Source organism: Rhinoderma darwinii, chromosome 3 (genome assembly GCF_050947455.1).
Source record: "Rhinoderma darwinii isolate aRhiDar2 chromosome 3, aRhiDar2.hap1, whole genome shotgun sequence".
Taxonomy (NCBI): domain Eukaryota; kingdom Metazoa; phylum Chordata; class Amphibia; order Anura; family Rhinodermatidae; genus Rhinoderma; species Rhinoderma darwinii.
In genome coordinates this window covers 16,277,315-16,299,070 of record NC_134689.1, presented here as the reverse complement: position 1 = coordinate 16,299,070, position 21,756 = coordinate 16,277,315, and the positions used below count along the sequence as shown (strand labels likewise).

The 21,756-nt window shown below is 42.2% G+C and overlaps 1 long non-coding RNA gene across 1 annotated transcript in view; it reads left to right on the top strand.

Annotated features, from left to right (window-relative positions):
• The window catches only part of LOC142750858 (uncharacterized), a 39,755-nt gene that overhangs the window by 6,734 nt on the left and 11,265 nt on the right, over positions 1–21,756 (top strand). Inside the window, exon 2 of the long non-coding RNA XR_012882620.1 lies at positions 3,247–3,366. This is a non-coding gene — a long non-coding RNA (uncharacterized LOC142750858). The remainder of the gene's footprint in view (positions 1–3,246; positions 3,367–21,756) is intronic.

The following is a 21,756-nucleotide window of genomic DNA, read 5'->3' as shown; positions in this document are numbered from 1 at the left end:
AATCTGGCTTTTTTTTTGTTTCCCGTTCTTTGCCGCAGGATAAATAACATACAATTTTAAAAATTCAGATCATTACGAACGTGACAATATTAATTATGTTTATTTTTATTGTTTATATTATTTTACATAATGAATGGAGAAAGGTGTTTTTGGTTTTTTAACTTTATTTTTTTTTAATGTTTTTTTAATTTTAGTCCCACTATATGGGGGCTGATATGGCGGGGGGATTATACTGTAAGGGGGCCGATATGGCGGGGGGCATTATACTCTATGGGGGGCCGATATGGCGGGGGGGGGGGCATTATACTGTATGGACGGCTGATAAGGCGGGGGGCATTATACTGTATGGGGGTTTGATATGTCGGGGGGATTATACTGTATGGGGGGGGCTGATATGGAGGGGGCTTTGTACTGTATGGGGGGGCTGATATGGCGCGGGGGCATTATACTGTATGGGGAGCTGATATGCGGGGGGGCTGGTTCTATAGAAAATGTGCCCCTGGGCAACGAGCAAAGCAGGGCTCCCTTGCGTTTCATTTCTAGTTCGTTTTTTCTTGTAATTACCAAAATATCTGGTGGCCTGTGGCAATGAAAGGGTTCATTAAAAGTTCCTCGGTGGTCTAAGGCATGAAAGGGGTCAATCGTAAATTCTGTTGGCTTCTGGGACTATTATCTTTGAGGTGGAGGGTCTCTAGAAGATGGAGGCCCTGGGCGATTGCCCAGTTTGCCACCTCCTAAAACTAGCCCGGCATTTGGCATCATTGAGATTTCCCCAGGCCTATCGATGCCCCCAGCTGCCATACGATACAATTCTGTACAACTCAACAGCATCCCAGTCATATTATATGCCAGCTTAGGGCATCTATACGCAAGCCAACAAGGCAAGTATGGCTGATTATTAAAGGTCTGAACCGCGGGCATTAGAGATAATTTTTTGTGGTGAGTGTTTCTCTCCTCTCGTGCTGCCTCTTCCTCTATGAGGGTGGGTAGGAAGGTATTTTGATGATAGTAATAATTTTTTGCTTTTGACTTGATAAGTTAATAAAAAATAAAAAATTATTGGCCCATTACCAACCCCTAGAGCGATACGATACACTTGGGCTCTGTAAACAGGTTGCATTATAAAGGATAATAGAGAGTGTAAGCTCAGCACAGCTTTCCTCCCGTATGCAGTTCTCAAAAGCTGGTCCTTTACCTAGGACATTTAGGGCCTATTTTATGGATATGACATAAAGGTCTATTGTTGGAATATCCCTTTAAGAAGAGCTGTAACTGATTAAAAAATGGTGGGCCTCTACAGGCCATGGGCCCTTGGTCACTGCCCCAATGTGCCAATGGTTGGTCTGTCGCTGTCCTTAAATGCACTACAAGTATCACCACAGCCATTATAGTTGGTTGTATTGTAAACATATAATAGAGAAATGTGAAAGTAAAGGGGCAAAATAAGACAAAAATGTAACCTAGAAATGATGGGTGAGACGTGTTCTGCAGCTTTCTCAAACGTTTGATAGATGGGCAGGAAGCTATGGAATACGTCGTCTGTCTTCAGGAGATATTAAAGTGAAAAATCTGGCCTAACAAATGGCGTAATTAAAAATTTAAGAGGAAGGGAAACATTAAGACAGTCCTTGGAAAGAGTCTGCAGTTTGATGCTGTGCATGTGTCTGCAAACAGGGAAGGCTACGTATTAGCGAGTGATGCAAAGTTATCATGGCCAAAACCCAACCGGAGCATAGCGGAAAATGTATATTTGTAATTATGAACCTACAATTTTATTGTTATATTAATATTACTCCAACAATGAAAAAAAAAACAAACACCAGAACTAGCTTTGGTGCCCCCATAACAGTTGAAGTACTCTATAAATGCCAGTTACATTGCCCCTATAACAGTGCCCCATTACCAGCTTACTCAGATGTTTTTTGTAAAACAAAACTAGACTAGATTGGGGAAAACCTCGGACAGGCGCAGCCATCTCTCCATTCAATCTCCACCGGCGGCAAATCACTAGGCGGATCGTAGATCAGAGGACCCTTGTTCTCCTGTTGTATTTTGGCACTTACCTAATTATCTTTTTACCATAATTAGATCGTTGTTCTTAACTCTGTATGGGAGCACGGCCCAAAAAATGCGGGCGGCAGTTGGCGGTCGGCCGTGCCTGCAATTATGTGCACCTGTAGCCGTCCGTAATTACGGAAGCGATGCCAGGTTTGCAGGTGTTGCACGTCATTTGTGGTTTTCTTCTTGTTGCGGATCTGTACATATGGATGCATTACGCAGTACATATGGATCGCATTTGCAGATACTGTTCTGTATATATGCGGATAAGTTGCGGATGACTACGGATCCATACTTACGGACAGTATTTACGGATGGATGAAAACACGGTCGTGTGCATGGGGCCTAATTACGGACCCATTCATTTTTATGGGCTACGGACACCTTTCCGTATTTTTACGGATGGGTGTCCGTGCCGTAGAAATGAGAGAACATGTCCTCTTTTTTGTCCGTAATTACGCCACGGACTCCCCATAGATGTGCAGCCGTAACCAACCGCAATTACGGAAGCGTTGCTTGGCGACGCCAGGTTTTCAGATGTTGCATATCATTTGTGGTTTTCTTCTTTCATTACGGATGCACTACGGACCGTATTTATGGACACCGTTCCGTATATGCGGGGGATTTACGGATAACTATCAATGACTATGGATCCGTATCAACGGATGGATGAAATCTATGGTCGTGTGCATGGGGCCTAAGTAAGCAAAGTTAACCCCCAACCCTTCTTTCCAAGGAAACGAGTGGCAGGCAAGAATTACCCACATCGACAAAGGGTTGGGTGCCGACTGGTTGAAGATTGTAACTGTTCACAAGGGTTGGTATATACTATTGGTAAGTATACTTTATACGCATAGAGTTTCAGAGTATTCCGGGAAAGCTGAATGACAACCAATATGGCCGCCATGATATATTCCACCGGGGTTGTCACCCAGGTTTCCCAAACTGGGCTGTTGTATAGTAATATATGTCCATTGATGCATTACATGGCACGCTTGCTGTTCAGGATTCTTGGATAGCCGATTGTCAACCCTTATGGGATTTTTACTTTTATTAGTTATTTATTTTATATAGGCACACAATGATTTAAGAGCGGAATTGTGCAGGATTCTTGAAGAAGAAGATGGCTCATGCTATTGTGCTTACCAGTAATGATAGGTGATTATAAATGTTCCTCTTTATATATAGACAAATCTCTATTAGCGAGAAGAACAGGAGCTGCCGTGAAAGGAACGTATGACAGGAGATTGACAGGAGAAAGCTTGAAGGATGACTAAACCGGGAAAAGGAACATTTTCAGATATGAAGGTAAAAATTATTGTTAATATGAAATTCTATCTCCGCTCTCTTAAAGGGAAAGTAGGACATGTTTATACACGGCTGCAATTAGAATTAGGGGCCATTTAAAAAAAAAAAAAAATCCTTCTTATCTGGTCTGCTAATAAATGCATATTTACCAACATTTTAACTCCAAATCTCATTTTAAACCTGTCCCTGTTCCATCTGGAAACACCCCCTTTAATGCAGATTAGCATAAACCCCGCCCCCTTTTGCAGTTCGTTTCACAGGACTGTTGGCATGTATGCCTTTTGTACAGATCCTCCAATTTTTGTGTATGTGTAGTCCAGTCATTCACAGCCTTCGGTCATAGAAGTGTCAATAAAGTCGCTCAACTTTCACTTCTATTGAGTGAAAATGTTGCATGACGGTGGTGTCAACAAGGTTGCTCCAAGGTGCAATCACTGCATTTCTTGCATATAAAGTGCAATTCAATGGGAGTTTGTATTGTGTAACTGATGTACAACTTTATAGCAATGCAAGGGTTGTACACCGCAAGTCGTGGTTGAGTCAAAGTGGCAGTACGGTGGCAACATTGCAGCACTGAGGTCCTGAGTGGTGCCCATAATACTGACTGTATACCACTGTATGGTGTCTACATCAGGCACCTTATTCATCTTTTAATACTTTTAAGGGACAATATTTGTGTAATATGGAATGTGATAAAGTTCACAACTATTTTTTTCTCATGGATTCATACGGAATTTCTTAGAAAGTTCTTGGTATGTCTCCTTATAAAATCTGAGTAACACAGAGGTACAGCAGGCTATGGGCCCTATATTAAAGGTCTGTACCACCCAAATCAGTAATACGACCCCGTACATGAACGCTTAATCTGACCTGGAGTCTCTATGTTCCTTCCATACTTAATCAGAGCTCTCCTGGGCTCCACAAATATAGAATCGGACATTCAAATTGTCAGGTTAAATTTGCATTAGAGGACTCGAGTTGCCTTGCAATATTCTCTTATAACACAACCTCTTCAGTTTGCTCTTTTTAAAAAATAAATAAAACAAGTGTGGACATAAATTACCTCTCATAAAATGTGCAGATCACGTCCCATCATCTCTGGACTGTGATGAGACAGAATCGGGTCAAAATTATAAGTCTGCTAAATCACATTTCAGTGTGAAGCTGGACTCTGCATAATAATTGCATTGAACCACCCGATTTCTATGACTAATATCTTTAAAAATGTATTAAAGGGGTTGTGTTATCAAAACTACCTCTTTCCAAAAGAAGCTGGCATAGCAATCAGCTGATCGCTGCGGGATCTGGTTTCTCTGTGCCCGGCGATCAGCTTCTATAACTGAAGAAATCTACGACCAGCCACACATTTTCCCTGCAGCGGCCACTACAGAGAAAATGTAGCATTACAATCCAGTTATTCAAATGGATGGCCATATATGTTTTTCATGGATGCGCCGGGTTCGCCAATGTGAAAGGTACTCTTACCTCTAACAGAGCGGCTCTCCGTTCTGGCATTCTAGGTGCGTTTCGAGCTAAGACCTCCCTCTATGATGTCCATATGCCCTAATAGGGTATATGGACAGGGGTTCTTGTTGTGAGACAAGCCTTTCAAAGTTCAAATTTAAACAATAAATTGCTCACAATATAGTATTTATAGGATCAGTCTGAATACATAACCGCGTCAAAAATGGTTTCAATTTTTGTGATAGATATATAATGGAATGGATGGGTGGATGGATGGATTGGTGGATGGATGGATGGATGGATTGGTTGGTTGGTGGATGGATGGATGGGTAGATAGATAGATAGATGATCAGATACACTAGATAGATATGAGATAGATAGATTAGATAGATATGAGATAGATAGATAGATAGATAGGAGATATGAGATAGATAGATTAGATAGATAGATAGATCGATAGATATGAGATAGATAGATAGATAGATTTGAGATACTGCATAATGTAAATATACAAGTCAATCCCTATAAACAATCTTCCCCCCTCGTCCTGTTGAGGAGCACTGCACAGGGCGCAGCCCTAGACCTCCGCTCAGGAGTGAATGCAGCAGTATTGATCACCGGTGTAATGGAAAGGATATGCATGGATAATAATACCCAAAGGCAATCTTTTCTAGCTGCCTTGGCAGAATACCCTCTGTAGACCTCAGTAAATTGCTTGATCACCGTACTATTATAAAACACATTCTGCTCACCGCTGCATTTTCTGAGACTACAGCAGTAAGGAATAATACTAAACTTTTCTCAGAATACGTCTCCTTCCTGATAAGTTTAACACCATTTCTGGAAAAACAGCTCCATTCCATGACTGGTTAAATCCTCGCTCTGTTTACTACTCAATGAATCCTCTCGCAGCGCTGACTACTTACAATCTGACTTATTCCTTCTTGTATGTTTTGATCCTGAACTTGTGTGATTTCTTATGCAGCTTTTTAATTTATATTCTTTTTCTGCTGCCTTACATGGAGAGGCCTAAAACGCGTCTGTGTAGCATGTAGTGCCGTATATAGGGCGATGGTAGTCACCAACACGGTAAATCTAGTGGTGGCCGGGCAACCTAAACTAAACAGGATATTAAGAATAAGCTGCAAACAGAGAGCTATATATGCAATACTAATTATGCTATGTGTATGTAGAGACTGAGCTGGACTTTAAAGGGTTACCACGACAAACCTTCTTATGGCATTTCCACTAGATTCTCGGCTGTTTCTATATCTGGCATTGACTTTAATGGAGAGTAACAACATATGCGTAACCACTTCTCCTCCATGACCGGGGACCAGGCTCCCCGTTCTCGTGATTGGTGGGGGGCCCCATTGATCATACTTTTATGGATATGACACAAAAGTTGGTAATGTCCAGTGAGTTTGGTTGTCAGACTGTTCCTATAAACACTATACTGTGTCTATCCTATCTATCTATCTATCTATCTATCTATCTATCTATCTATCTATCTATCTATCTATCTATCTATCTATCTATCTATCTATCTATCTATCTATCTATCTATCTATCTCTTATGTAGCATTAGTGTGATTTATTCTTTATGACTCGTGCAGGGATTGTTATTTTGTTCTAATGTTTGACTCATATACAAGTCACAGACCTGCACTGTGAGAACAGTAAACAAGTGTATCCAGCTCATCCCTCTTGACAACCGTATCTAGATTATTTTTTTCTATCTTTCTTACCACAAGCATGAATTTGACTCTATAATAATAAAACATTAGTTTACATTAAAAATGTAATTGACATGCCTAGTAGTTTTTCACCACAGATATGGGGCTTCATCTAGGGATCAGCGAATATCCCGAAATTTCAGGGCCGATGCTGTCGAATCGGCTGTCCAATACGCTTCAGTCCAAATAAATTTGCTGGGAAATACAAGTTTCCCGATTGTCCTTTCTGACTCTCTGATGTTTTCTAGGACTGTATCCAAGTTGGATACAGTCCTAGAAGACATCATAGAGTCGAACAAGACTATCGGTGCACTTTCGTTTCCACCCCTAAAATAAAATAAAATAAAAATACCATACTTACCTTCCAGGTATCTCGTAGCGACGTGTCCCTTATGGTCTCCTGAGTAAACTTTGTTTTGTCCCATGTGACCGCTGCTGCCACGCATCACTGGCAGCCTCCAAATATGATGTAGTTTTGTCCCATGTGACCGCTGCTGCCATGCGTCCCTTGCTGCCTCCTAATATGATGTCGTTTTGTCCCATGTGACCGCTGCTGCCACGCGTCCCTTGCTGCCTCCTAATATGATGTCGTTTTGTCCCATGTGACCGCTGCTGCCACGCGTCCCTTGCTGCCTCCTAATATGATGTAGTTTTGTCCCATGTGACCGCTGCTGCCACACGTCCCTTGCTGCCTCCTAATATGATGTAGTTTTGTCCCATGTGACCGCTGCTGCCACGCGTCCCTTGCTGCCTCCTAATATGATGTAGTTTTGTCCCATGTGACCGCTGCTGCCACGCGTCCCTTGCTGCCTCCTAATATGATGTAGTTTTGTCCCATGTGACCGCTGCTGCCACGCGTCCCTTGCTGCCTCCTAATATGATGTAGTTTTGTCCCATGTGACCGCTGCTGCCACGCGTCCCTTGCTGCCTCCTAATATGATGTAGTTTTGTCCCATGTGACCGCTGCTGCCACGCGTCCCTTGCTGCCTCCTAATATGATGTAGTTTTGTCCCATGTGACCGCTGCTGCCACGCGTCCCTTGCTGCCTCCTAATATGATGTAGTTTTGTCCCATGTGACTGCTGCTGCCACGTGTCCCTTGCTGCCTCCTAATATGATGTCGTTTTGTCCCATGCGCCCTAAAAGTTTCGGATTTTGCAGAATTCAAACTTTTGGAAATTTTGGACTAAATGCGATTAGTTTAGAATCAAATCTCTCATATCTAGCTCCTTTTGTCATTTTTGTAGAAAATACACATAATATATAAAATGAGTTCTGCGTCAGAAAAAGTCACAAAGCAGTAGTTTGTGCCACAAACTAATGATCTGTGTAACAAAAATATAATTTGTCACAAAATTGAATTTTGCCACAAAATGTAATTTTTTTTTGTCAGAAAATAACATTCTGGTAAGTTGTGTCATAAAATGATATCCTGTGTTATTTACCAATATTTTATCAACATTGGACAGGGAAACAATAACCGATCCTGCAGATTTCATTATTCGTGTTCGTGTTCCATCTTCCAATTGTAATCTGTGTAATGTGTGATTGGTCAGAAATATAAAGAACTGACAGTAAGGCTGGATTCACACGAACATGTTCGGTCCGTAAAGGACGGAACGTATTTCGGCCGCAAGTCCCGGACCGAACACACTGCAGGGAGCCGTGCTGCTAGCATCATAGTTATGTACGACGCTAGGAGTCCCTGCCTCGCTGCGGGGCAATTGTCCCGCACTGAAAACGTGATTACAGTACGGGACAGTAGTTCCATGGAGAGGCAGGGACTCCTAGCGTCGTACATAACTATGATTCTTGGAGCCCGGCTCCCAGCAGTGGGTCCGGGACTTGCGGCCGAAATACGTTTCGTCCTTTACGGACCGAACATGCTCGTGTGAATCCAGCCTAAAACATAAATTTTTGCAGATGATACTAAACTGCGTAAAGTATTTAACAAAAACGATTATTACGACGGTATTCTATAACAAAAGGATCGTGAGAAGTTGGAGGTTTGGGAGGAGAAGTGACAATTGAGGTTTTATTCTGATAACTGGTTATGCATTTTGGAAGGGCAAATGAATGTCATCATTACATACTAAATGGAAAAACACTGGGTAAAACTGACATGGAAAATGTATGCGGAATCTTAGTCGACAGTAAACTTAACTGCGGCAACTAGTGTCAGGCAGCTGCTGCAAAGGCAAATAAGTTCGCGAGGGGCATAGATAAACATGATGAAAAACATAGTTCTACCACTTTTGAAATCTCTATAAAGTGTGTATAAGTGTGCAACCAAATTAATAAAATGAATGGGTGGACTGCAGTACCCAGAAATATTATCAAAAATTTAGTTACTTAGTTTAAATAAAAGAGTACTAAGGGCTGACCTAATAACTATGTATAAATATATCAAAATTAAGTACAGACATCTCTCTCATGATCTATTTATACCCAGGACTGTAACTATAACAAGGGGGCATCCTCTACTCTGGAGAATAGGTTTCTGCTCCAACATAGAAGTGGATTCTTTACTGTAAGAGCAGTGAGATTATGGAACTGAAGTTGTCATGGTAAATTCCCTGAAAGAGTTTAAAAAGAGGCCCTGGATGCCTTTCTTGAGTGTAATAATATAACAAGTTATGGTTACTAGATTACTCTATGTGGGTTGTTGATCCAGGGACTTATTCTGATTGTCATATTTGGAGTCCGGAACTAATTTTTTTCTCTAAAATGAGGAAAAATTGGCTTTTCTCCTCGAGGGTTATTTTCCTTGAGTATTTAACTACTATAGATGGATTTATGTATTTTTTTCAATCTTACAAACTATGTTACTATGACATAAATGTTTTTCTCTGTCCCTGGTCATCAGTTCTACAATGGTAGTTAGCTACAATGACTGGCTGAGAATTGGCCAAGTTACTAAATGAGGACATCTCTACGTCAAATTTCATGAAAAGACGGGGAAGCCATCTAGTTCTTCAAGAAAAGTTTTCCCACAGTCTCCAGTAGCCTCTTGTAACACAATATCTCTAGTTCCCTTGTACTGTCTATGTTCCTCTAGGGTTATGGGCAAGTCTTGAAGTCCTTTAGGTGCCCTTTCAATGGGAATGTGCTGTCACGGTCAATTTATTATGTTATTCGTGGAGGGTTAAAAATACCACTATCAATTACTTCTGTCTTTATGCCTAGCAGCCCACTACTGTTTGTACAACACATTCTGTATATACATTCATCTTCTGAATGAAGTATGAAGATCATAATTGAATCTAAGAGGGCTTATGAGATTCTCTAACTTTGGGTTATAGTTTAATTTTGTCCAATAGTAAACGCCACTTGCTGAAATATAAAACGTGGTCACAATGTTGTTCTTCTGTAAAAAAGAGGTATGAGCTAAAAAAAAAAAAAAAATGTTGGCACGGGGACAACAAAAACATTCTTTTATTAACTATATGGAGTCCACCAATAATAGCTAGATAATTATTCCACGGCTGGTTCCTTCTTTCTCATGCTGGCCGTAGATGTTTGATGGCAATCTGACGTTTAGAAAACTTCTTTCAAGTGAAAAATATTTCCATGGATATTATAGTCCCTAGGGTGTGAGGACGATGGGGAGTCCGACAACTCTAGTGCCAGCTCTAAAGGTACCAATGCGACCAACTGCTATTAACCTCAAGATTAGTCTACATAAAATGTCTGGTTGTCTTACGATAGACTTAAAGAAGGTCATCGGTTTTGCAAAAATGGGCACAGTGGTCTTCAAAAATTTATCTTGGTGGTCAAGGTGGTGTTGGGCCAATAGTGCCCAAAATTAGGAAACCCTTTTTCATTTTTGTACTGTATCCTTCCACCTATTGTCTTCTCTTATTATTGTGTTTACATGGTTTCCACTTTTACTTTACGGCCCACACATTTTTTTAAGTAGCGCTTGCTCATGTTCCCTGCTATCTAGGTGGCGCTATTGCTTAATTTTTCGTAATTTTGATTTTGATTTTTTTGTTGAATCCATGTGTTTTTGGAATACCTCCTGATTGCTGCCTTTGATGTCTGCGTGCAGGGGTACAACGGATCGGGCATGATGGATATGAGGGGGTCTGGCAGCAGCTTATTCCCCTCTGTCTATTGAAATAAACATGCATGATTGGCCAATCCGTCGTCCATTATTATGGGGGTTGTAAGAAGAGATAGCTGTCTCGTTTGACCGCCAGATATCTCTCCTAGCAAATACGCATAATGTATACACATTGGAGTATAAACAGCTTAGGATCATGATGAATTTTTGTCAAATTAACAAACGACATGACAATTTCTGTAATTTATAGTACATTATATTTTGGTTTAATTAAACGTAACCGTTACGTGTAAAGATTCGGTACTTATAAAGGGGTTGTCTGGTTCTTAAAAACAATTTTAAATGCCCCATAGGGTAGCCAGACACAAAAATTTGGTAAGGCTCTGTTCACATCACATTTGTGATGTACGTTTATTGTGTACACCAAGAAAGCCCCCGGTGTATAAGCTTAACATGTCCATAGGGTTGCATGAGCTCGATGGAGGTCAAAAGAGTGTACCAGAAAAAACCCATAAGGAATAGTGTAGTAGACAGTTATGCCATAGGACGGAATCTGGTAAAAAGAGGTATACTGCGTATACATGGGGGACAAATGCCACTTTATGGCATCAATCACTGGTACCTGTTTTTATCGTATACGTCAGGAGCTTTTCCCAGTGTGTACATGAAACTGAGGCCAAAAACGAGATTTAAATGGGGCATAATATGTTCCAGAATAAGAGAATCCTTGGAGAGTAGCCTGGGAAGTTCTGATAATGCCAGCTGCTAGCCATAGGTCATTGGCAAATTGGAAAGGATGGGTAGGGTGGTACAGACAGATGAGGGAATACCTTCCCAAATCTTCCCATTATCCATAGTGTTCAATAAAAGTGCCATACAGTGCACAAATACTACTGCTATATAGGACCTTAAAGGGGTATTCCCAAAATCAACAATTATCACCTATCACAAGATAGAGGGCCTCATCGCAAAGACTCCCACTGATCATGATCCATTCAATATCCACCTTATGGTGGAAGAGCAGTAAGGAGGAACAGGGGGTCCCAGCGATCAGACAATTATCCTGTGGATAGGTGGTAATTATCGATTCTTGTACAATCCCTTTAAAGCAGTGCCATACAATGTTGTATAATGGCAGTGCCACACAGTTCCCACATCAGCAGGCAACATATTATTGGCCAAAACGACATTATTGCCAAAGCGGGGGCAAAGTACAAGCCCCTTATGCAAATTAATCACTTTGTCAGATGCTTTTGAGCCTTTTCCTGGAGAGGCAAGATAATGGGAGCCTCTACAATGTGGAGGCCCAGGGGCAATTTCCCTATTTCCCCTTCTATAATCTAAGGCCCAGTTCACACAGTTTTTTTTATGCTGATTTTGAAGTGGAAACCGCGGCAGAATCAGTGCCAATAAACAGCTGAAACCGCCTCCCATTGATTGCAGTGGGAAGCGGAGGCGATTTTTTTTCTGCGGTGGCTTTTAGCTGCTCGTGGGAAAAAAAGCGGAATCTTCTCTCTTGTCGCGGTTCCGCCTCTAACCTCCCACTGAAATCCATGGGAGGCAGAGAAAGCATTTCTTGTGAAAACCGCGGCAAGAAAGTGCAGGCAGGTCAGAAAACATTTTTTTCTGCCTGCAAAATTCTTCGTGTGAACAGGGCCTAACACTGTACACCACTGTGTAATGATCAAGCCGATTTCAGTGACTACTTGCCCCGATTCCGTGTAGACCGTTGACCATGATGCTATAAGAAGCAGCTATGGGCCGTATACTACCAATTAACGCCCCGTGATGTGGCAGCCACATGGTCCATGGTTTTTGACAATGCCTTTTCATAATAACTGAGCTTGGAAGTGCAGATTTACAGCCAAGGGGCTGCGTAACCATCAGAAGTGACAGAATGTGTGTTACAGAAAAACAGCGGAACAGAACATTATTAATAGAAAAGACACAAGCTACTCTGGATCCCACCACAGTCATCTGCCGTGATTCACATACTGTACGTAGAAAGAACCAAAGCAATGGAGGAGAGTGTGCTGTAATATACCCAGGGCTGAGGAATAAAAGGGGAACGGCTACCTGTATTTAAAGGAGAACTCCTCATTGTCTATCCTGATATAGGACTTGTTATGATAGCAGTGTAGTGGGAAGTTCCCAAAAATAAGCCCTACGAACGGCGCTGTTCCCTTTGGGAGAGTTGTAATATTGGTTCCTTAGTGTCGCATATCAAGGAGGCAAACACTGTATATAGATGAAAGTTCTTTAATAAAATAGATGGATAAAAGCCACGCATTTCGGAGCCGGGCCGGCCTGCTTCCTCAGGCAGTATCTCTGTGAAACGCGTCGCTTGTATCCATTAATTTTATTATAGAACTTTCATCTATATACAGTGTTTGCCTCCTTGCCATGCGACACTAAGGAACCAATATTACACCTCTTCAAAAGAGAACAGCCCCGTTCGTAGGGCTGATTTTTGGAGCTTGCCACTACACTGTTATCATTTCTGGAAACCGGACTAAGAATTTTGTATCTGGCACAACCCGTGGCCTGCAGTTCCCTGGAAAATCGATATTTAAGTCTCGGAAAACCCCTTGAAGGCTTAAAGGGGTTTTTCCACCCTAACCATTGTCGGCCACAACAAGCTTTCCAAATCTCAGTGCTGAAGGCATCTCAGCTACTTTGTTGTAGAACTTTGGTGGAGATCTCCTACTGATCAGACATTCATGGCATAAGTAATTGAGGTACCATCAAGTTTATTTTGGGAAAACTTTTTTAGGTAGGTGAGGTGGAAGCACCACCTACACTTTTACCATTCTTGGGCTGGTCTGAAGAACAAATGTCAGGCCCGATAGAAAAAAAACTCATATTCCAGGCCCACAATGTAGACCGTAAAGGTGTCAAAAATTAGAAAAACTTGTCTGCTTTCTTCCTAAAACAGCTCCATACTTGTCCTCTGGTTGTGTGTGGTATTGCAGCTCACTCCCATTCACTTCAATGGAGCTGAGCTGCAATTCCAGAAACAACCCATGGACAAGTGTGGCGCTGTTTCTAAAAACACTCATTTGACAAGGAATATGGGGAGTCAATATCCTCCCTCCAGCAGAAGAATCTTAGACTTCTCTATCATTGCATAACTAGTTGGATTTTCCATTTAGGGTCTTTAGAAAGCGGACTGACAACCCCAGTGGGAACGGTAATGGTGGCTAATAGGTTGTCTCCCAGCTTTCTCAAAAAGAGGTGTAAATAAGAAATGGCTGGATGGAATTTTTGATTGTTGGACATTTTAGGTTGTAAGTCTTTATCAGTGAGAGTAGTAGATGCTGATAATGTTCCGCAATGTTGTTCTGAACTTTCTGCACTCATGGGATATTCTCAGATGTGACCCTTTTTTTTCACTCAAAGTGAAGTTTTGTCACCTAGCTAAAATGAAGTGTAACATAAGACAGACAGTAATGAGTCGGAGGCAGGACACCCGTGTATTGACTTACGTACAGGACAGTTCCTGATATAGATAGCGGACAAAAACCTATCCGAGTCACCTGGATGAACTCGCACCGCTGTCATTTCACTGCTTTTTAGTGGCAGAACGAAACGGAGACAACATTATGTGATTTGTACTATCTATCTATCTATCTATCTATCTATCTATCTATCTATCTATCTATCTATCTATCTATCTATCTATCTATCTATCTATCTATCTATCTATCTATCACATTTCCTGGTGGTTAGTAGTACAATTAATATTAAGTTTCTTCTGTTCAGTAGTATATATGGTGCTTAGTTCTAGTATCCAGAAGTATAAACTAGTTCTTAACCCTGGTGATCTAGTGGTCTGATCCCTTGTGGTCTTGTGGTACATGAGCTGGCACCTTCACTGCATCAATGGTTTGGATTGTGCCCATTCACAGTAATGTCATTTTGAATGAAATGTTCAATCAGAACAAGTCATCTGTTTGGTTAAGTAAAGGCTCTTCGTAACGCCCCGCTGCTATCCCACTGGAGGCAATTTAGAAAAACATTTGCGTATAATAAGTTCCCAGTTCTGACCCTGAACACTGCGGATCTAGTTGCAGTAGTAAATAGTGCTGGGATTCCTGGTGGTCAATGGTACAAACAATGTCCCGATACCTGGTGGCCTAGCAGTACAAATGGGGTTTTGATCCCTATTGGTCTAGTGGTCCAAATAGTTATCTGATCCCTACCTGAGGGCCAAGTAATCCAAACCGTGTCCTGGCGCCTGGCAGCATAGTGGTAGCACCTGGTACCTTCCTTGCAAAACTTGCTGGGACTAATGACGTAACAACTCCCATAAATATGTGTCTGGTCAAGTAATATGTATAATTGGAGCTTAGTAGAGTTTTTGTGTGTAGATTTATAATACAAAATGTATAAATCCAATTCATAGCAGTGTGATCTTTAAAAAGGTTCTCCGTTTTGGACAATCCCTACTTGTTCGAAGGATCCCTTGAAAATAAACTGATCACTAAGTGCCCCCCTGCTGGAACCCCCAGCGATCAGCTGTAATCTGTGGGTAAACCTGGCAGTAAGTGTTCAGTTTCTCTGCAGTGCCACCACAGGAGAAATTAAATATTACACAGTGCCCATTCACACCAATGAGTTGTCTGTGTAATACAGGACAATACAGGTCCTCCAGAGCGAGTGACACTCTTTGTAACCGTACTCCCCTCTGGCAAAGAGATGAGGATCCTGAACTGAGGACCCCCCCCCCCCCACTATATTAACTCAGGACTCCCTAATAGGGTGTAGGAAAATGGGTTTTATAAACTAGAAAACCCATTTAACCCTTTTGATGTTGTATCACAAAAAGTATTCTGAGCCCTGGTGGTCTAGTGGTAGATGCTCTGACTCCTGGGAAATTCATTGCATTAGAAGTATGGGTGCCCGGTCCAATAATGTCACTAGAGCTCCTCTAGTACAAGATTTATTAACCCATCAAGTTCATGGCATTGGGAATCCATCACAAAATGATAGACATTTTCAATTTAGTTTATGAACATGACCACATTATTTCTGGGACAGTCTCTATTGTTGCCCATAGTAAGCTGTAGTCTTGCCATGGACTTTTTTAAAGAATCCGTGGCAGAAATCCGAGGCTAAAACTCTGTGGACAAATTAGTCCGAATTGTAATTCATCGGGGCTAATCGGAAGCTTTTCCGTGCCGAATCTGGGCCAATAATGTAAATGCTGCGGATTTTATTATTTTGCGCTATTTTCCGCTGCATATACCCAGTTCACTCGCGTTGGATGCGAAATGTCAGCGAATTTGGTGATATTTCCTAAATCCTCATCAGATCCTAAATGTGGGAATGTTTTTATTGGCAATTGCCACCATTGAGCTGTGGCAGTGTGACACTCCATACCAGAAAACATAATTTGTAAAAGAAACAGTCCTATAAAAAAAAATTTCTAGAACTGCTGCAATGGTAATTACGATCATCATACTGCATGAACTCTTTGAGCTACAGGACCAGTTCCCTCACTACAGACCAAAACCTGTTGTGTACTATGGAAAAAAAAAGGCTGCACTACAGTGAACTACCTGTAGGGGGGCACACATTTGCCATTCTAACCTTTCCATCTGATATATGACCCTGACATTTCGAACCAGTGTAAAGCTGGAATGGAAATAGCAGCGACCAAACAGGATGAAAGAGCAGGCGTCTTGGAGCCCGTGTGAGGCATCGGGGATATTTTAGAAACATTGGCACGGAAAGATCATAGTGATTGCTCAAAATAGATCTTTTTTACCAGATTTTGAGTTTTCAAGGGGCCTACCGGTACTGTCAAAAATATAGGAGCTCAGTATTAAAAAGCACCCTTAATATAAAATAGAAAATACTAAGAATTATATAAGGGGTCCTTATGTGTAAAAATTATATTCTACTATTTTGAGCTACAGTATATCTGTTTTGGAGACATGGCCGCCATTACAGACCCTTAAGGGCTTGTCCCCAGCATATCTGCTAGTCATATAGTGATACTGGAATAAAGGGGGTATGAGAGTTAAGTATATCTGGGCTTATTTTCCATTCAGGAATTTGGGAAAGCTGGATGACAACCCCTACTATAGTGCAGGCCATAGATGCAAGGATAATTGGAGCAATTAAAGGGGTTGTCCAGGCTTTTATTTATCTATTATGATAGGTGTTGGACCCCCACTGCTCATATTTCTTCTATCTATCTATCTATCTATCTATCTATCTATCTATCTATCTATCTATCTATCTATCTATCTATCTATCTATCTATCTATCTATCTATCTATCTATCTATCTATCTATCATCTATCCATCCTGTGAATATTTTATTTTAATCTGCTTCCGGCACCAACGACCTCATAACATCCGATGCCCGAAGGCAGCTGGAACAGTTCATCGGTGCGCGGTCAAGATGTCGGACCCCCACCGATCATATACTGATTACCTATTCTGTGGGTAGGTCATTAGTATGAACCCCCCCCCCCCCCCACGCCATGCCTGGACAACCCCTTTAATCTGTTACCAAACTCCCATAGTGCCTCCTTTTTTTTTTTTTTTAAAGCCCGAGCCGTGATTTCTATCGCCCAAGTACATAAAAAGTGCAGGGGTGTCACACAAAAAGTGCACAAGGATGCGGTCTATCACAGCCCTTCTCTTAAAAGAGAGAGGCCCCGCATAACCATTCCCCAACCCTCCAAACCATAGGCCTAGAGGATCGATGATCCCCCCTCGCCGAAGCTTAGGGAGACCCAAACACACTCCTAGGCTTCTACCTGGGCTGCCACCCCGGTGTCCACCTAGGAGCCTGCATCAAGGTCGCACCTCCCCTCCGAAGAAGGGAGGCAAGGTTGCAGGGGAAAATGGCCACACATTTTCCCCCTAGACCTCAGGAGGGTCCCAAAAGGGCACCGCATCCCAAAATCCCTGCGACAAACACAGTGAAAAAACAAAATGAAATAAGTGGATGTGCGCTGTGATACAGCCTGGACATCCGCCAGGTATAAAAATTCCTCATCTTCCAGCCAGAAGGCCAGGAGAATAAAGGTGCGTGCTCAGAAGTGTGAAAGAGAGTGCGTGCAAATGTGCCATCACTCAGTGGGATCCCACCCGCAGTGAGTTAGGGCACCCCAGGGTCACCAGCCCTGGGGCACATAGCAACTCGGGCTTCCAAACTACCCGACCTCCTGACCTCGATCCAGCGGTCGCCTGGTCACCTACAAATGGTACCTTTGAACCAAATGCGTACACCAGAACGATGACCGTTGTGGTTCCCTGCCCTCACCTCGGCGTTCTGTCATCCCCCTACGATGGCCATACTAGTCATACTATGACTCCCTTAGTGCCTCAGGATGGCGCAGAGGTTTCATTTTCTATTGACCCTTAGAGGAGCATTCTCCTGTGCTCACTGCTGCCCCCTGCTGAGTAATACACTTTGGCAGAACTGCCAAAAAGAACGGGGGAGGGCAAGTGACAACTGCTGAGGACATTTCTGACTCAGAAAATAGTTGTCACTTTCAAGTTTATTTAGCCACCACCCAGACAAACTTATTAGAATATGCATACCGTCATCAGTCGGACCCTGCGATTAGCTCGGGGGGAGTTACCTTAGAAAAGGGGGTTATTCTAGGTGGACAACCACTTTAAGGGATTTCCTAATATGCTCTGAAAAGTATTTATCCCTAAAGCTGAGTTTTTCAGAATTTACATATGCCGAAAAAGTTTTTTGTATTAAGAGTCGACGTTGGATATGTGAATTATTGAGCAGTGAGCAATAGTGAGACATTTAAAGTGGAAGTACAGCAATTACGGGTGAAAGGGGTCACGCTGAGGGTTTAGTTTCCCATGTCACAAAGGTGAAGAATTTTAGGATTCTTGCTGTTGAACTAGATCTCCACGGAGTTCAAATTTGTCCTGATATTGGTTTGCCACCCAACAGTTGTAGCTCATCCATCTTATCCCAGGACAAGACACATGCTGACAGCTTGTTTACGCATGGCGAAGCTTGCCCAATGTTTATGACTGGCATATGTGCCGTTTTATATTATCTACATTCTACATTGTTTCATCATTACTTATATTCTACTGAATGGGGAATATAAACTTTAATGAAAAGAATAAAACTGGGCAGGTAAATAAAGGGGAATGACACCTTTAAATTGCTTTTAGCATGGCATCCTGTTGACTCAGTGCTCCACCTGGTGGATTTTCACAGTATGACAATTTTGCTGACAGTACTTGAAGAGGCCAGTGTTTCCTTCCATGGTCATTTTACTGAATAATGACAGGCGGATGGTTCGAAAACTAATTCAGAGAGAGACTACCTCAGACTATTGTTCGGGGGAATAGGAGTGCAAGTATTAAAGGGCAATTCCATCATCAACTAATCTATCTATCTAATCTATCTATCTATCTATCTATCTATCTATCTATCTATCTATCTATCTATCTATCTATCTATCTATCTATCTATCTATCTATCTATCTATCTATCTATCTATCTATCCATCTATCCATCTATCCATCTATCCATCTATCCATCCATCCATCCATCCATCCATCCATCCATCCATCCATCCATCCATCTATCCATCTATCCATCTATCCATCTATCCATCTATCCATCTATCCATCTATCCATCTATCCATCTATCCATCCATCCATCCATCCATCCATCCATCCATCCATCCATCCATCCATCCATCCATCCATCCATCCATCCATCCATCTATCCATCTATCCATCCATCCATCCATCCATCCATCCATCCATCCATCTATCCATCTATCCATCTATCCATCCATCATCTATCTATCATCATCTCATAAGATGAGTATCAGCTCTGTCCATATGAGCTTACAATCTAAAGGACCCAACTGATTATTTAGCTCTTGCAGATTCAACAAAATGACTGGAAATTGAATCATGAATTGGCTACTAAGCTGTCTGTAATGGATTATAAATTGTGAATGGCTGAAACCTGATTCTCCCCCTTGACTGCTCACACTGCTGCAGATTGGTATGGGGGTGTTTTAGGGCGTTGGGATTTTTACCGCAGTGGACATTAATGCAGTATTAATGAATCGGAATTTATTAGGTTCCCATATGCACTTTGCAGCTTTTTTTTTGTTGGGATTTTAAAAGGGACCGACCATAAGACTTTTGTAAAAGCCTCTTTAGCGTAATATTACACCCTCTGCTATTGGGTGGCACGACTCCAGATGAACTGCAATGTTATCAAGCGAGGGCGGTGGGGAATTAGTGCAAGGATCATGTCAGGCGTATTTGCTAACTTTTGAGACGAGACATCAGGGAGATTCTAAAGATGGGAACAAAGAGCAGCAAAATCATACCCCGCTTATTTATATAGGACACGCCCTCAACCTACGGGATTTAGAATATAGGACGCGCCCTCAACCTACGACATTTAGTACGACCTTCAGCAATATCAACTAGGGGGGAAAATATCAGCTAGGGGGAATAAGAAACGTCATACGTACATTGAATTAGATGGGAAACGGAATTTCGTGGCAGAATCCATGGTGGATTTTGCCGCAAAAATTCTGCCGTGTGAACAGGGCCTTACACAGACCCCAGCCCAGGCCTTTATACAGACAGACCTCTCCATTTACAGACCCCCAGACAGAACCCCCTTTGTTTATAGACCCCTCCGCTCCTGAGCGCCACCACAGATAACATCCGGAAGCCGCTCTAGAAGCAGAGAAACGGGGAAAGATGAGTATGAGTGGTACCCAGGAGATCGCCTCTTTTTCCAAAATCCAGATCCTTCTGTCCTGGGTGGCAAAACCAGGCACCATAACAGGGTGCTGCATTACGACCTTTGCTATGGGGCCTCCTCTCTTCTATATATACTACTCATAGAGACCTGTGTAGATCCACATCAATGTCCACATCCTACCTGGCTTGTACAACAACAAATATGTGTGTAAGGCTGGGTTCACACGAGCATGTTACATCCGTAATGGACGGAACATATTTCGGCCACTAATCCCGGACCGAACACAGTGCAGGGAGCCGGGCTCCTAGCATCATAGTTTTGTACGACGCTAGGAGTCCCTGCCTCTCCGTGGAACTACTGTCCCGTACTGAAAACATGATTACAGTACGGGACAGTTGTCCCGCAGCGAGGCAGGGACTCCTAGCGTCGTACAAAACTATGATGCTAGGAGCCCGGCTCCCTGCAGTGTGTTCGGTCCGGGATTAGTGGCCGAAATATGTTCCGTCTATTACGGACGTAACCTGCTCCTGTGAACCCAGCCTTAGTGTGAACACATACCTGCCAATGACTGTTTTTCACGGGATTGTTCCTTGAACATGTCAGGAAGTGGGCGGGTTTATGCAAATTTGCCTATTTGTATATTCTTAGGCGTATCAGCCGTAGGACTTAGGCCAGATTCACACGAGCGTGGGGAAACTCGGACAAGAAAAATGTGAAGTTATTCACGTCTGAAGTGCCCCCGTGCGGGTTCCGATTTCACAGATCCCCATAGACTTGAGCCTATGAGGGATTTGTGAAAACGGAAGATAATTGGACATGTTCTATTTTTCAATGGACCCTTCACGCGGTCTGATGAAACAATGGGCATGTTAACAGCCTCATTGAAAAACATGTGTCCGTGTGACGTTGTTGTTTTAACGGCCATCACACGGACGTAATCAATGTTCGTGTGAATAAGGCCTTAAAAGTGTCCCGCAAATGTTGGGAGGTATGTGAACATTGATGTGACTGGTGAGCTAAAACTGTACAAAGATGAACTTCAAGTGATCATATCTCAAATTTTAATGTGTACTAAGTGACCATTTTACATTTCGGCTTTTTTTTTAATTGCCGCCTTCTCTAGTGTGGGGTTATTTTGATACATTTCCCCATTTTCCTAGGGAACAACTAAAATGTAAAATAAAATTGGGATACCAAATGGAAATGTTTTTATATACAGATGTCAGATTCATTATTTTAGCTCTTTGTGTCAGTCTTTACTGTGGTTCTAGCATTATATTCATGAACCAGGAAGCTATAGGTGAAGAGTACTGCAGATTCCTTCTTAATAGATGAACACTACCCTGCATCTAAATGTCCTGCATAATCTGTGCTGCTTCTCTGTATCA